Source organism: Melanerpes formicivorus, unplaced genomic scaffold (assembly GCF_026170545.1).
Source record: "Melanerpes formicivorus ecotype bairdi unplaced genomic scaffold, bMelFor1.0.p_v2 SCAF_6, whole genome shotgun sequence".
In the NCBI taxonomy this organism is placed as follows: domain Eukaryota; kingdom Metazoa; phylum Chordata; class Aves; order Piciformes; family Picidae; genus Melanerpes; species Melanerpes formicivorus.
Window position 1 is genome coordinate 9,427,351 of NW_027142358.1, and position 15,852 is coordinate 9,443,202.

The window sequence follows — 15,852 nt, forward strand, 5'->3', positions numbered from 1 at the left end:
GAAAACAAAGCTTTCCAATATGTAGACAAATCAAAGCTTAGGGGACTGCATTCCTTCCTTCTGTGATACAGCTACTATTATTCCCATTTTAAGAGTATCTTCTATATCTTAAATTAGATCAGGTTAATGAATGTTCTCAGCTCTGGCTGTAGCAGCTGACAAATCCATACTAATTTTGCAAAACCCACAATTTTCCATCCATACCACACATGGGATGTAGGGAAGGAAGCAGTCAAATTACACAAAACAAAGCATGCTTTTCCATTGAAAGAAAACTATGTTATTCCCTTAGTAATGAATGTCATCATTATAAGGCTTTTGCATTGAGCACACATTTTGTGAATTACATTGTACCAACATTTTCATCATTAGAGTCATGTATTACTGGAGTCCCTGATGGAGTCAGCTAGTCGGCACATTTCTAGCAATTCTGTAGAGGGAAAATGGTAAAATGTTGTCCTATTATTCTCTAAGTAACTCTTCAGTGTAGGATAACGTGGTAGTTTAGAGGAATTTGGATCACATGGTGCTCTGAAAAGGGAGTCCAGCTGTGGGAGTTGCAACACCTGATACTCAGGTAGCTGTTGAACTACTGGTACATGTGAGAATAGTCTGTAGTTAGTTTCTTTATGGGGAGGTCTTCTTCCATGTTTGGTAACAACGGGCTTTCAGAAAGTTAATCTGCCCTCAGCTAGTACCATATAGGAGTCTTGCAGAAGGAAGTTTCATGCTTTTTCCCATTAGTGTTGTGAGACTTTGGATAAGAACTTAAGCCCATCTAGTGTAAACGGGAAGCCATCTTTAAGGTTGGGTTGCTTTGCTTCCCTTTCTTTAGCAGCAGTGCTTATAGGATCACATTCAATTTTCTGGGTTGGAGCACCTCTGTTTTGTGGACCCTAAGTATGTTTGAAGAAAAAAGCAGGGGAGGACAACATTTGAGATACAGACATCAGAAAATGGTATGTTGTCAATCATAGATGTTTGTTATTTACCTATTTGTATGATTTAACATGTGTATTAAATTAATGACAACTGCTGCTCATGTTAAAGAAAGACTTACCTGGCATATTTATATATTTGCTAGTCCTCATGAAGCTATAGCAGATATTGTATTACTAATGTCTTTAGTTTAAACAGAAAAACAGTGAGATTTGCAGGAAAAGAGAGAGTAATTTTTTTACCATTCTTCACCCCTCCACCTCCCCCTTCTGTAACAAAAGGTTGAATAATGAAATTTCTAACAGTTAAAATGTGGAAGAAGATTCACATTAATGGTCATTTACTGTTGTACTATTCATATTCTCTCTACTTCTGTACAATTACATGTTATAAATTAACAATGTAAAGAGTCAACAATAGAGATTGATGAAACAAATAGCAACAATAAGCACTAAATAATTGTAATAAATTATAATCTTCTGCGTTTAGAGCAAATGAAGTTACTACTTTGAAGTACTCCGTGCTTATTGATTATCATTATAAACCTATTGCCAATAAGCTATTCTTCCTGAAATAATTGTCAGTAATTAATTTGTGCCCATATTTAATAACTAGTCCATTAGCACATTGGTCCATAAAACAGTCTTCGTAACAATTTTGCGCAGTGAAACGGTAAATTGCTGACTAGGATGACTTTTTTAAAAAGTAAATAATACAGCAGTATTGCTAATTGGACCAAAATGATTTTAAATTAAAACATCCTATGTATGTTTTCATGTATTGTTAACAGGACTAAGTGAGTTGGTTGTTTGGATCTCCCTGTAATTAAATGCTGTGTACATTCTTATTTTCTGTATCTATTCTTGAAGAACTCAGTCAACTATTTGGTGTTGTCATTATGGCTACTTTATAAATGGAATACTTGGTTACCTAGCTGTTTGGTCATGAAGAGGGATTAGATGCCAAACTGCACATTGGAATAGATTAGAGCAAATAATTCTTCTAATGCTGGCTTTCTAGAGTATTACTTTAGCTGAGGCAGAGTGATTGTTTTAAACAAATAAAATCCCTCAAGTAATAATTTATTTAATAGCACTGAAGTAAAGTTCTGTTTGTTTTGTGTTTTATGTGTTGTTTTTTTTTCCCCTCTGAAAGTAGCTGTCCAGATTGTGATTTTTTTGAATTGTATGTTGAGCCACTGACTCCATATGATTAGCTAGTCTGTATATACCTTTTCAGTTCACTGGTGTTTCCTTTTAGAAATTGGAATAGCTAATAAAGCTTCAGAAGAAGCTTTAGGCTGAAGAACTGGGGCAGCTGTTTCTGCTGGCTGCTTTGCTTTTTTGTCCAAATTTTCAGTTAATGATACGATTTCTGAGTGTGTGAAAATATGATACATGCACTTCATGAATACAGAACTTTTATTTTTCTGCAGACCATTATTAAAAATGCATGAGGCTGATCTGCACCAGACCAAACAGCCATGATGTAGCCCAGTACTGTTCCTTCAGTTTAAAAGTGTTTGAAAACAGGTGCCTAAGGTGGAGTTAGCAGTGTGATATTTTTCCCAAGGTTATTCTAGTCTCCATCCCAACTCAGAGTTGTAGCATTTAATTTACCAAAATGGATTTTCCACAACCTGGTCATCACCCTCTGCCCTGAACTCATGCCAAGAAGTACCACAGCTCAACTGCATACTGCCGAGGGACTGCCGGTTTATTTCTGATTTTTCAGGAGTTTGGAACTCTTTAATTGGTTTCAGCCGGAGCTGCCCTGGTTATCAAGCTCAGGAAAATGGACCAGGTTCTGTCATCAACAGAGGAACCTGTCTCTGCTTTTTTCTTCCTCTCATTAATTACTGTCAGGAAGCTGAAAGGCAAGAGATGAAATTTCAAGAGATAAAATTAATTTATACTATTAACACTATAATTTATTGAACGTAATCAATATTGTGTTTACCTTTATGAAAAGAGAGCAGTGATAAAACTTTTCAAATAATCCAGATAATTAAATTTTAACTCAATCTATGGGGAAATTCATTTGTCTTCTAGGGAGGAAAAAAATAAATACAAGAGAAGGTCTATTTCTGCTTTTAACAGTTTGGATTAATGAAAAATTAATAAAAGCTTGAAGCCAGCTTTTTCATTGGTCAGCTTAGTTTTCTAGTGGCAAATTGGTAGATTTTTCTGTGTCCAGCTATATTCCTGAACAATAAGTGCATCTTAAATTTTCTTTCTATGTTGAGGCCAATACTTTGTGCTTCATTTAGTTGTTGGCACTATGGAAGGGAGAAAGGGAGAAGGACTGACTGAGAGAAAAACTGTTAAATTGCAGTAACAGCTTGGCAGTGAAAAGGGTTTTGGAGGAGGTAAATGGCTTTAAAATGTACAGAGTGAAGGTCCTCTGTATTTTTTATTTTTTTTTAATCTATGAAAAATAATTTTGATTGGTATTGATGCTGGCAATGTATTTGTTCAGGAAGACTGTAGGATGGCTCTGCATACTTATCACCGCTGTGCTTCAGTTAAGCTTCAGTTTTGCCTTTCTTTAGTTTGCAGCTCTCAGGCTTAGAACAGGTTGGTAATAGTTTAGTAGATTTTGTTACTTATTGAACATGGTCACTATTCTCTTCATCTGAGATGGGAAAGACATGGATTGAAGAAGCTAGAAGTGGGCAAATTGCATTTTCAGCCTGAGTTTTTTATTTGGGGGGGGGGGGGGGGGGAGGAAATGTAAAAATATTGGAAAATGCTATTTTAAACTGGATTACTCTTTTTAGCCAGTCTAGAGGAAATGTTTTTGTAATGCTCCCTCCTTGAGTCTCTCTATATTATCTCTGTGGGACATATGTGAGGCTGATGTTCTTTAAACATTTATTGTTTTGTGTAGGCTGGCCATAAAACCTGTGTTTCATCCCTGTCTCTGGGCTTAGGGCTGGCTGCTGTGCCTCGTCCTTTTGTTTATTTCTTTGTTCTGCAGCATTTTCCTCATTTCCTGCCATATTGCTGACTGGTTTTTTGGCAGTATTTTTTGGGATTGTGTTTTGCTTGGGCTTTTAATTTTTTAATTTTTTTTTTTTTTACCTGTAAATCATGGGAACTACATTCCAGGAATTGACCAGCAGGAAAGTCCTCTCCTTGAGCCTTTAGTAGGAAGGCTTTTACCACTGTGGACTGTTTAATGTGCATGATGTCTGCCAGACTGACCCTGAAAAAGGGGATTACAGGCGGAGTTATGAGCTATTTACACCTGATCAACAGGATCAGTACTTCTTATAGGCAGACAAAATGTTTAAAATTGATACCACTTTCCCCCTGTACTGATCTGTGTGCATGGTTTGAAGATTTCCAGACCTCATAGAGGAGATCCTGTGCAGTCATCAGAGATAGATCTGCTCTGCCAAGCACTTGATACATGTTTGGAGCAGTATGTCCAGTGGCTGCTCAAAGGCTGTCTTGCAGCCAGAGAGGATGTTGTGGGATGCTGATGGGTTTGCCAGCCCTGAATAAGGATGCAGTTACAGGGAAATGGCTACTCACTTTGAGCTTGCAAGTGTTTGCTTCAAATAGTACTTTTTTGTCTGGTGTTGCATTATATTGTAATAGAAATTCTTTTGCAGAGAGCAGTAAATTCATCACTGAACAAACAATATTTTATTAAAGTTAATTTGCCAGTGCTTTAAAGAATGAATGGGGGTGGGGAGAATATGAATTGATGTCTTCAACTTAGAACACTAACAGCTGTCCAAGTCTTTTCCTCTGCTTTCCTCTGGCTTTCAGTGAGTTTTTGTGATTAAGAAGAAAAGAATTCAGTATTGATAAATGCTCGGTGAAAAAGGATGTGTTGAACATTTTAACTTTGCTTATTCATCAATTTACTCTGAACTAGACACTTGCAATCTGCAGAAGTCATACTCTGGAGGTAACATACACTCTGTGAACATGACAGCTCAGCAGTAGTCAACACAAGTTAACAGACTGAAACATTTTGTTCCCGCTGTGTAAGCCCACGTGGGTGCATCTGCATCTTGGATACTGTGTATAGTTCTGGTTCTTCCATGTCAAAAAGGGCATGATGGAACAAGAGAAAAAAAATACAGAAATGTACAGATTTATGGAAAAGGTTGTGTGAGAAACAGTGCATAGCTGAAGAAGTTTTATCTACCAAACCTCTATGGTGTTGAAAGTGAATAGGGAAGGTTATTCACTGCTTTTGAGAGTGTAGAACTGAGCTGGCAATGTTACTGGATTGGGTAAGAAATTAAAAAGTAGGCTACCTGCAGATCCTTCATGTATCTTCTCATGACCACTGTCAAAGACAAGACAGGGAGCTAAACAGACTCCTGCCTGACCTGCTCCTGATTACTTGTTGCTGTTCTGTGTATTTATTTGTGATCCAGATGGAAAATATATAGTTCTCAGAAGACAGTCAGGAGGAATGATTACAGCTTGGGGCAGCTCTGTATAGCAACCAGGATCGCTTCATTTTAGCATGGCCAAGAATGCTGTAATATATCCAGAACAAAGAAAGTAGTTTGCACTTGCACGTTCCAGAAAGCAGATCCAAAATTGTGACACTGAAAAGCAGTCAGTTATAATGATGCATAATCAGTTAAACATCTGTTCTTGGTGTGATGTTACTAAAGGCATGCTGATAATATCCTCTTGGATCCAAAATGAGGGAATAAAAAGCAGAATTCAAGAGTAAATATTACTTTTGTTTGCTGCTACTGAGAAAAAGATGACTAGGAAAAGATGTTATAAATATATTTTAAAATATCATGGGTGATTTAAGAACTAGAAAATGTGCTGTAACATTAAATGTGTCCTCATAAATCTTTTTTTACTTGTTTGAGGTTAAGAGGTTACTTGATCATGTCCCATAGATGTGTGCACGGAAAAAAAGATGTGTGATTTGAAAGATAATTTAATTTGGAAAATAATGAGATACAATCATTGAGACTTCAAACCAAATGCATTTAGAATAAGAATCCAGTGGAAGTCTATGTGAGGGTAATTAACCTTTGGAAGACAGAGGAACTGTAATAGATGCATTACTCCTTAAATTAAGACTGGGTATTGTAAAAGCTCAACAAGAAGTTAGTGGCTTAACATGACTTTTACTGGAGACAGTCTTTGTGTTATATGACATAATTACATTGGTCCCTCCTGGGCATTAAAATAAATGAACTGGTGAAAAATTACTTCTAGTATTCATTCATACATACATATGAATACTACCAAACCCACAATTTAAGTGTTTTTGGGTATTCATATAGAATAGAATCACAGAATCATTAAGGTTGGCTTAATCTACCATGGGGACAGCCCATCCTTGTGCCCTGAAGACTTCCTTCTTGAAGGATGTCCAGCCTTCCTGGACCTGTTTGCCCTTCAGGACTGTATCCCAAGGAACACTCTTAGCCAGTGTTCTGAGCAGTCCAAAGTCTGCACTGTGGAAATCCATGGTAGTGGTTTTACTGCCCCACCTCCTTACTGCACCAAGAATTTAGAATTCTATCATTTCATGATCACTTAGCCTGAGGCAGCCTCTACCTCATCACCCACTAGTCCTTCCCTGTTTGTAAACAGTAGGTCTAGTGAGACATCTCTGCTAGTAGAAGGAGGTGCATCGCCTCATGGTGGTACCTTGGAGGTGCCCCTGACTCATTTATCAGCTGTTTCAGGAAGTTATCTTCCACATACTCCAGGAACCTCTTACATTTTTTCTCTGCTGTGTTGTATTTCCAGCAGACATTTGGTCGATTCAAGTTACCCCATGAGAACAAGATCTGGCAGTTTTGAGACTTCTGCCGATTGCCTGTAGAATGCCTCATCAGCCTCATCCTTGCTGGGTGGTCTGTAACAGACTCCCAACAGGATATCTGCCTTTTTGGCCTTTCCCCTAATCCTTACCCATAGGCACTCAACCTCACCATCACAATTGTCAAGTTCTATGCAAAAAAATCCTACTCCCTAACACACAGTGCCCCTCCACCACCTCTCCTTCCTTGTCTATCCATTGTGAAGTGCTTACAGCCATTCCTTGCAGTACTCCAGTCATGACACTCATCCCACCACATTCTTGTGATGGCAATTATGCTATAGCTGTCCTGCTGCACAATGGCTTCTAGTTCCTCCTGTTTGGTGCCCATTTTGTATGCATTGGCATAGATGCACTTGAGCTGGCCTATTGATTTCAGCCCTGATGTGGGCACGCCACCCCTAGGCTTATCTCTAGTGAACTTGCTTTCATCCCCTTCCCCCTTTGAACCTAGTTTAAAGCCCTATCAAAATATTTTGAGAATCTATGCAATGTTTCTTTCCACCTAGGAGAAGATGCCAATCTAGTATAACACCTGCAAAAAAGAGACTACTTTTTTAATATGGAAGTAAAATCATGGTAGTATCAAAAACAATTTTGTTGACTGTACAGTAGTACACTGTGTATTTGGAAGTGCTTAACACTGGATAGTTTCCTAGAGTCTTTTGGCTTGACACTGGCAGATGTGTTCACCAGGTGCACTTCATCTGTGGATATTTCTCCTCCTTTGAATTCTGCCAAATAATCTGACTGTAATTTAACCCTTGAGATGTTGAACCTGGTGATTTTAATGGAATTTGCTTATTATTTATGTTACCCAGCTAATTCAATTTCTCCTTCAAATGTAGTCCTCACCACTTTACCTACAAATTACTGATAACGAAAAAGTTATTAGCATAATAAGATGCAGCTTGAAAAGAATTGGACTGTGTCTGCATGCCTCTTTAATGAACTGTATTTCTGTTTTCCCTGTCTGATGCTACCAGTAGGGTTTTTATTGGGTGGTGGTGATGGTAAAAGGGATGCTACAAAAAAAAATAGTATAGCTCTCAGTCACTGTATAGCGGCTTTATTGCAGAGATGAAAGTCATGAAGAGCTTTGTGATTTGAATGTAGCCATCCTTTGATCTTTGTTACTCATTAAGTTTAATGTTTTAGTAGCTACTGTTTTTAAAGTCTTCCCCTGTTCCCTGTATTTTAAATTAAAAATAATAATACAAAAAAAAATTATTTCTGCAGTTTGGCACTGTCTCTTTCCTGTACTAGGAAGTGTGACCTTTTAGCCATATTAAAAAAGAAAGCCCTTCCTTCTGGTCTTTCTTAGTACTTATTTTAATAATTTATGTGTAAAATGTTGTAATTTATAAAGACAGACTAAACAAGTTAGGTGTCTGCTCCTGTCACATCACTTTCAATCACATACAGCTAGTTGAAAAACCTACAACTACAGTTTGTGTATGTGAAATTAGGATGTTTTACTTAGTGAAAGAACGTATTAATCACCCTTAGGATTCTCTGGCAAATTCTTATGTAATCTAGGATTATTTTTGTATTATTGATGGATAATCTCCTGTGTAAAAGGTATAAGTGTGTACATTACATCTATATTCTGAGCTCAGAGGAGTAATCCAAGGTATTAGGGGAGAGGGAAAAGTCTTTATGCTGACAATTCTTTAATCACGAATGCTTTTTGCACAGTTAAATTACTGTTGCTCCAATTCGCAAAGGAAAATACTTGGGAGGGGGGTTCACAGCGCATCTAGCTTTCAGCTTTTTGCTGTCCAAAATATCACCACTGATCATTTGGAATTAAATTAGAATGTGAGGGAGGCATAACTGCTAGGGGTGAGGGGTTATGCTTAAAAATAAATAACAAAAAACCCCAAACGCTTTAAACATGTAAAACCGGCAACCTTTTTTTTTTTTCTCTTCAGTAACTTAAAACTGCATGACTGACTTTCCTAGGCAATGTGCAAGCTATTACAAAAGTATTCAAGGGCAAAGTCCTTTGCCAGAATTCAGTAGCAGGATCTTGAAATGTTTTTATGGTATCCATGCTGCAGGCATTAAGGGAAGCTGCTATTTCCTTACTCTGTTCAGAACTCTTCATCTGTAGTGTCTCCAGATGCAAATCTGACACTCTGGTGCTGGTAACAATGATTGCTGCCCATTTCTGCAAACAGGCAGCATTTTTCATAGAAAAGTCCTTTCTAAGTGGCATCAGTTTAATGGCACTGTTAATGAGGTATGCATGTGACTATTTTATGGTCCAGCATGTATCGTTAATCTTATTAAATACAATATATATTTATGTTTCCAAATGTTATTGTCGGTAAATTTTGATAACAGCCAAGCTCAAATACTGCAAACTGACATAGGAGCTGGCATGTGGATAGCCAAATTTATACTCTGGGGATATCTAATAAACCAAAAGTATATTGAATTATGGAAAACAAGCTTTGCCTGAATGTAATTCTTCCCAGACCACATAAATAGTACAGTACTTTATTTAGATGTTCAAATTATGAGCCTGGTGAGAGTGATAACTGCAGGTTATGGGACTTGTGTCAAGAACAGAGAGGGCAGAAAAATGTCCTGTGTTCTTTCAAGGTGAATAAAATCTTATCACACTTTATTGAATATAGAAAGGCGAAATTTACTCATACCAGTCTGACAGAAATGTATAATGGAACCTTTAGTGCAAGATGATCGCATGGTGCTTGATTCACTTGACTGCCTTGATGAATCCTAAACCTGGTTAAGGAAACAAAGATTTTTGGATGAAGCTTAATGTTTTATGTGCTGAAGGGGCCTGTGAGATTAAGGCTTAAGCTCTGTGATGAATTTAAGAGATAATTCATTTAATTACAGACCTATATGTGCACCAGCCCCTGTGTGGTAATAGCAGGAATTGGAGGCATTTGGAACCATGAGTACTATTGTATGAGACTACATAAATGAGGCTTGGGTGCTTTAGGAGAGGAGCCTGCTGCTTGAGTTTATTTTTGGTTCTCCCAGAGGAACCAAACTAGTTTTATGAAGAACCTGGTTTGAGTGAGAAGTTGGGAATGTGAAGCTGAATCTTGTTTCACAGAAACTGGTTTGATGGATGGCTTCAGGCTTTTTATTCCATAGAAGGCCCATCCCTGGGACCATTCCAGGTCAGGTTGTCTGCGGCTCTGAACACCCTGCTCTAGTTGAAGATGCCCCTACTGACTGCAGGGAGGTTGAACTAGATGACCCTTAAAGGTCCCTTCCAACCCAAACCAGTCCATGATTCTCTGATTCTGTGATTTTGTATATGGGAGAGGTGAATTCCCATTTTCTATAGTAAGGGTAATCAGCTCTATCTAACTGATCCAGTATTCAAAGTCAAGGTCCATTTAAAAAAAAAATAAATCTTCATTGCTTTGCTTTTTTTTGAAGATTCTCAAAAATACTGTTACCTGTAAGAAATATTTCATATAGTCTGAGAAATATTTCCTATAGTCTGTGACAAAAAAGGCAATATTATAGCATTTATACTGGTGTGAGTGACCTAGACAGCATGCAGGTTGACTTAATTTGAACATCTACCCGAATCTGTATTCTGGTCTAAAGCCAAATGTATGGTGTTTGTGTCTATAATGTATTTTGTTCTGAGTGTGCCATTGAAAGCAAATAAAAAAAATTGTTATATTTATGATACAAATTAGTCATGAAACCAAAACTCATGTTGTCTTTGGATAGCACACTCTATCATTTTTTTGTGCTGGCAAGATACACGTTGTTTAGAAATGACAGTTAATATTTAGGAAGAGTAAGAAAACCTTGCAAAACAAAACACCTCACTAAGTCAGACTGATGGTCCTCTAGGCAAAAAATACCATCTCTCTAAATTCTGGCATTTGAAAAGTATGAATTTAGGTTGCAGGATTGTTATTTTTGAGATGATAGGAAAAAAAGAAAAATGAGAGGCAACAGTGGTGATACCTAGCTTGTAGGAAGGCAGTAAACAGCTTAATGTCATACAGATTCAGATGAATATTGTCAATGTCATACTTCAAGCAACAAATGGGCACTTCCTTAGTTGCAGAGAGAAGATTTAGCGATTCACTGGCACTTCTATTCAGTCCTTCTGCATTTTCACATCTCCCATTTTTTCCCATTATGGTAATACAAAGAAGAACAGTTATGCTGGAATTCTTGCCCATGTTGTAAGGGAAATGGCCAAACAGTTTATTTCTTTCACACATAGAAAGTCATGGATAAGGCAATGAAATAGCACTACCTTCTGATGGTAAACAAAAGCATCATGCATTGCTTTTCCAGGCCTGACTGACTGAACGGGGCTTGTGAATGTAGGACTTATGGCAGAGGTATGAGAAGGAGATGTTTGAGGGAGGTCAGCTGTCATGGGTTTTCAGTGTTTCCAAGAAGTTTCTGCTGAGCACTGAAGCTCAGTAAATAAATTATAAGTAAATTAATTGAGCATCTGCTGTACTTTTGCCTGTACTTTCATCTGACATCCCCTAGGATGTTGGTGGTATTTCCTTTCCCTCATCACTGTATAAAATATAAAAGCTGCTGTGATGATACTTGAGGGCAAGAAGATACCGCACCTTAATTTGCCTGGAAATTTCATCAGAGATTAAATTGCTATTTGGCTGTGATTTCCAGGTAGCTGGCAGCCAGATGGGAAGGGGTGATGGAGAGTGGGTACCTGGTAGCCCAGGGTGTTTCTGCGCAGGCAGGTGCTGATGGTCTGTGGGGTAAAAGAGCTGGTGCTGAGAAATGGGTGCCCATCCTTGAGAGGTTTCAGTTGTTACTTTGGACTATTAAATGCTGCTGTAGAACTCTGTATATACTTTGAGGATGAGAGTTGGTGTGTATGTGTTTATATTTAATTTCAGACTAGCCCTAGTCTGGTCTCCCAGACTGAGTGCTCCTTTCATTCTCAAAGGAGTTAGGTACATTCTTGAAGCAAAACTTGAGTGTGATTTCACCTGCAAGAAATCCCATCAGTGTGCTTGAAGACTGTTTTGTGCTTCAAACCAAAGCACAGAAGTGGGGATAAGGAATATTACATTCAAAGCATGCTTGTGCCTTGAGCTCAACAGGGCACCATGAAGTACCATGAAGATGTGCTGGACTTCATAAATAATCTGAGAAGTATAAGGGTAAAAAATCAAGGATTTTGAAGTACTGCTTCAATTCAGCTGCTCTTACTGAGGAACAAAATTACACCATTTTATTTTGGGTGGATTGATAAATGATAGCTACTGGATTGCTATGTTGGATCATTGTGATCCTGAAACTGCGTCAGTCATTTTGTCACATGAATCAGTTGATCAGTGGAAAATATGCAGTAGTCTGTGAAGGCAATTTTGCAGGAATATCAAGTCTTCAAGTACATGTTATTGGCAGTAATAATATTTTGAAACTTTGGAGACCAGAAAAAAGCCAACAGTTCAAATGAATTAACCTTTGATGAAAAAATTCAAATATAGAGAAGTAAAAAACCTCTTGGATATACCAAAATTATTTTGAATTGTCATATGATAATGTTGTAAGAACATGGGCTTTGGTAGGAGGATAAAAAAAAAAGAATTCAATTAAGGATGTATTTTAACATACTTCAGTGTCAGTGTGTTTCTTAACACATTAGTCATTATTACATGTCGTATAGTACTTTTGATACTTTTATGCATTTCATATGCATTGAACCTGGCAAAGGTGATTTTATTTATTTTTCTTAATTTCTCAGGAGAGAAGAGGTAGGGCCAAATGTTATCCTTGAGAAGCAAAGGGATTGTTGGGATTTGGTCCACACTCAGTATTTTTAAACAGTTTGCACTTTGCACTGTTGAGTACTAATGAAAAAATCGCTATTTGCTTGTTCTGCACTCTTGGGTAAGACTCATGTTTTGCATACAAATTTTGGAATGTAACAGTGTTTGTAGTTTTAAAAAAACAGTAACTGGTCCCCATTTAAATAATCACTAGAAAAGACAAAGCTTCAGTTTTTCCTTTTCTCCACTGCCATGATACTTTTGAGTTCTAACAGCAAATCTCATTTGGACTATATAAAGTCTGTTTGTAAATCTTCATACCTTTTTGGTTTTGACACAACTGGAACTAGGAAACCCCAATCCTCTGAACTTCAGATGGTGATTAGGGGAAAAAATCCCCATTAAGTGAAGGGTGAATAACATGGGTGCATCAGCATAAAGAGCAAACAAATACATTGACAGGATATAATGAACACTAAACTTAAGAGGTGCCATGCTATGAAATTGGAGTGAAAGTGAAGGAAATAATAATTATTACACAATTTATGAAACATATGAAAACAGCATAACAGTGAAGAGTTTAACATTGTAATATATATAAAAAAATAGTCTGAGACAAAGTTCTTTGATTGACATAGAAATACCCAAACAAAGTAGTAAATGTATTTAATATGAAAGACAAAATAGGTAAGCCAAATCCTTATGTAAACTATATGTAAATACAGGGAGTGAAACTGTCAAGGCAGGTAATGCTTTGAAAGGATATTTGGAGAAGAAAATGTACAATGAGAAAATCTGTTTATACTGGAGTAGATTAAAAGGGCTGCAGGCATACATTAATTGATGATATGGAGTAACAAGATTATTCAGGACAGACTTTAAACAACGTGAGGTTTTTGTTATTCCTTCCAAGTGTGAAGTACTTCACATGATCAGAAACAATTGTCAACGTACAATAAAATACTATCAGTCAACAAGATAATTCCTTTATTGATGTGTTTTTATACTACCAAAAGTAATCAGAAAAGTGTTTGAAGTATTAGAAAAAAGGCAAGAAAAACTTCATGAATGTAGGTAAAGATACTTAGTGTATGCTGCTGGTTTTGTTTTGATAATTAAACAGATTTCATACCTTTTTTTATTTATTAGCGCATGTTGGCTGTCATTTTAATATATGTGCTCAGGACAATATATGCAGGATAATGTTATTTTTTTTTTCAGGCTTAAGTCAGCTGCACATTTTGTTATTTTACTTTTTCCTTCCCTCCACTTCCTTTAAGTCAGGAACCATAGCTTCCTGTAATGTGGCTTTCAGATATTCTCAAAGGAAATTAAATTTCGAGATTAAAAAGCTGCCCATCAAAGTTCAAGAGCTCTTCTTTCTTCATCACAACATATTTATGAAAAAAATTTTAATCAGCCTTAGAAAAGTTCTTTCTCTTTAAACATGGTAGGAAGGCTGAAGGAATTTGAAGATAAAGGCACATTGTTGAGGTTTAAAACACTGTCTTGAAGGTTCATGATCACACCGTAGGATTTTGGAACTTAAATTCCTTTTATTCTAGAGTCAAAACTACCTCTAAGCATATAAAAAAATTGTTGCCTAGTTTACAGACTTAATATTCCAAATCAGTATGGCCAAACCCTCCACTTTTATTTTGAGCTTCTGGAACTATTAGGAGCTTGATATCTTTCTCTGGGGAACAGAATAAATATTTTAAAGTCCCAAGTCTGTGTGGTGGTGGTTTTTTTGTTTTTTGTTTTTTTAATCATGCTCCATGTTACAAAGTAAGATTTGGAATTTTCACTTTAAGTGATAATTCATTTGGGAATGAATGAGACTAGTGTTTCTAGCTGATTTTTGCCACTGATTGTTTCTGAAACTGTGCTGCTACAAAATTATGCAATATAAACTATGCAGCTAGAAATGGTATCATCTTATGAGTGCTTTATGCCCTGGACTAATATAGCTCATAAAAATATTGTTGCAAGCTTAGAGAAATACAAATGAAATAATATCACAGACTTTGTATAAGCTTTTTGATGCAGATGATGTCATTTAAGTTATATTCAAGCTAAATGAGAACTCTGATAATCTTCTGCTTGCATGCCTCTTACACACACAATTATTGTGGGCTTTATATATTTATATTTTTTTAAATTATATACTAAATTACTACCTAAAATGTGTAACTGCTGACTAGTCACTGGTTAGTTGATGTTTTACAGATGGGAGTAAGGTGATCCAGACTGTAGACCAAAGGACCTTTTTATAGGTCTGGTATGTCATTTAAATAAAATTACTACCATAGATTCTTTAGAAGGGCAATCAAGTAGTTAAAATGGAACACCTCCTAGTAGGTTACTAACTCTTTTCTACATCAGAGTGTCATAGTATCAGTCAGGGTTGGAAGGGACCACAAGGATCATCTAGTTCCAACTCCCCTGCCATGGGCCCGGACACCCCATACTAGATCAGGCTGGCCAGAGCCTCATCCAGCCTGGTCTTAAACACTTCCAGGGACGGGGCCTCAACCACCTCCCTGGACAACCCATTCCAGGGTTTCACCACTCTCATGGTGAAGAACTTCCTCCTCACGTCCAGCCTGAATCTCCCCACCTCCAGCTTCATTCCATTCCCCCTACTCCTGTCACTACCTCTTCAGCGTCCAAGTCTAGGTGAGAGTAAATGAGACAATCATTGAAATACCAGTCTCTTGGGCATTTCTGAAGAGAATATTGAAATCTGAAAAGTGTGAGAAGGTGATAAAAGGTGAACTCACTTTTCTAATTTCAGTCTGATTGAGTTAAATGTTTGTCTCTGTCCCGGCTCTTCTCCACTTGCCCTCTTCTGGCTGTTATCTGCAGACCACATTTTATTGTATGTGATGAGAGACTTCTCAGGTGTTGAGATGGAGGCAAGAGCTTAATGTGAAGATGGTTTCTGAAGTGCATGTATTGGTGCTCTTTGCTGGTAAAATGGGTGGTCTCTGAGAATATTCTAGATCTGTGCATAGAGTTTATCTTGGTGAGCAATTGCCTAGAAACGCAAAAAAATATTTACCGATGGGCCTTCTGGATTTCAGTGAGACTTGCATAGCTGCTTGGTGATGTTCCTTGTGAGTAAGAGTAGCAGACTAATGTATTAGATCAGTATAATTTAACATGATTGAAAGTGGCAGGCTTAGGTGTGAAGTAATTCTTGTCATTTTTAAACCTCCTTTAAAATGATTCTTTTCAGTCTGTAAAGATACCAAAGGAGAAATAATGCCTAAAATAAAAGAAATGGCTTAAACAAAACGGCGAGTGCCAAAGTACA

The 15,852-nt window shown here is 37.2% G+C and overlaps 1 protein-coding gene across 2 annotated transcripts in view; it reads left to right on the forward strand.

Moving 5' to 3' along the window:
* Positions 1 to 15,852, forward strand: part of LOC137441799 (adhesion G protein-coupled receptor A3-like) — a 257,730-nt gene that overhangs the window by 8,705 nt on the left and 233,173 nt on the right. The window lies entirely within an intron of this gene.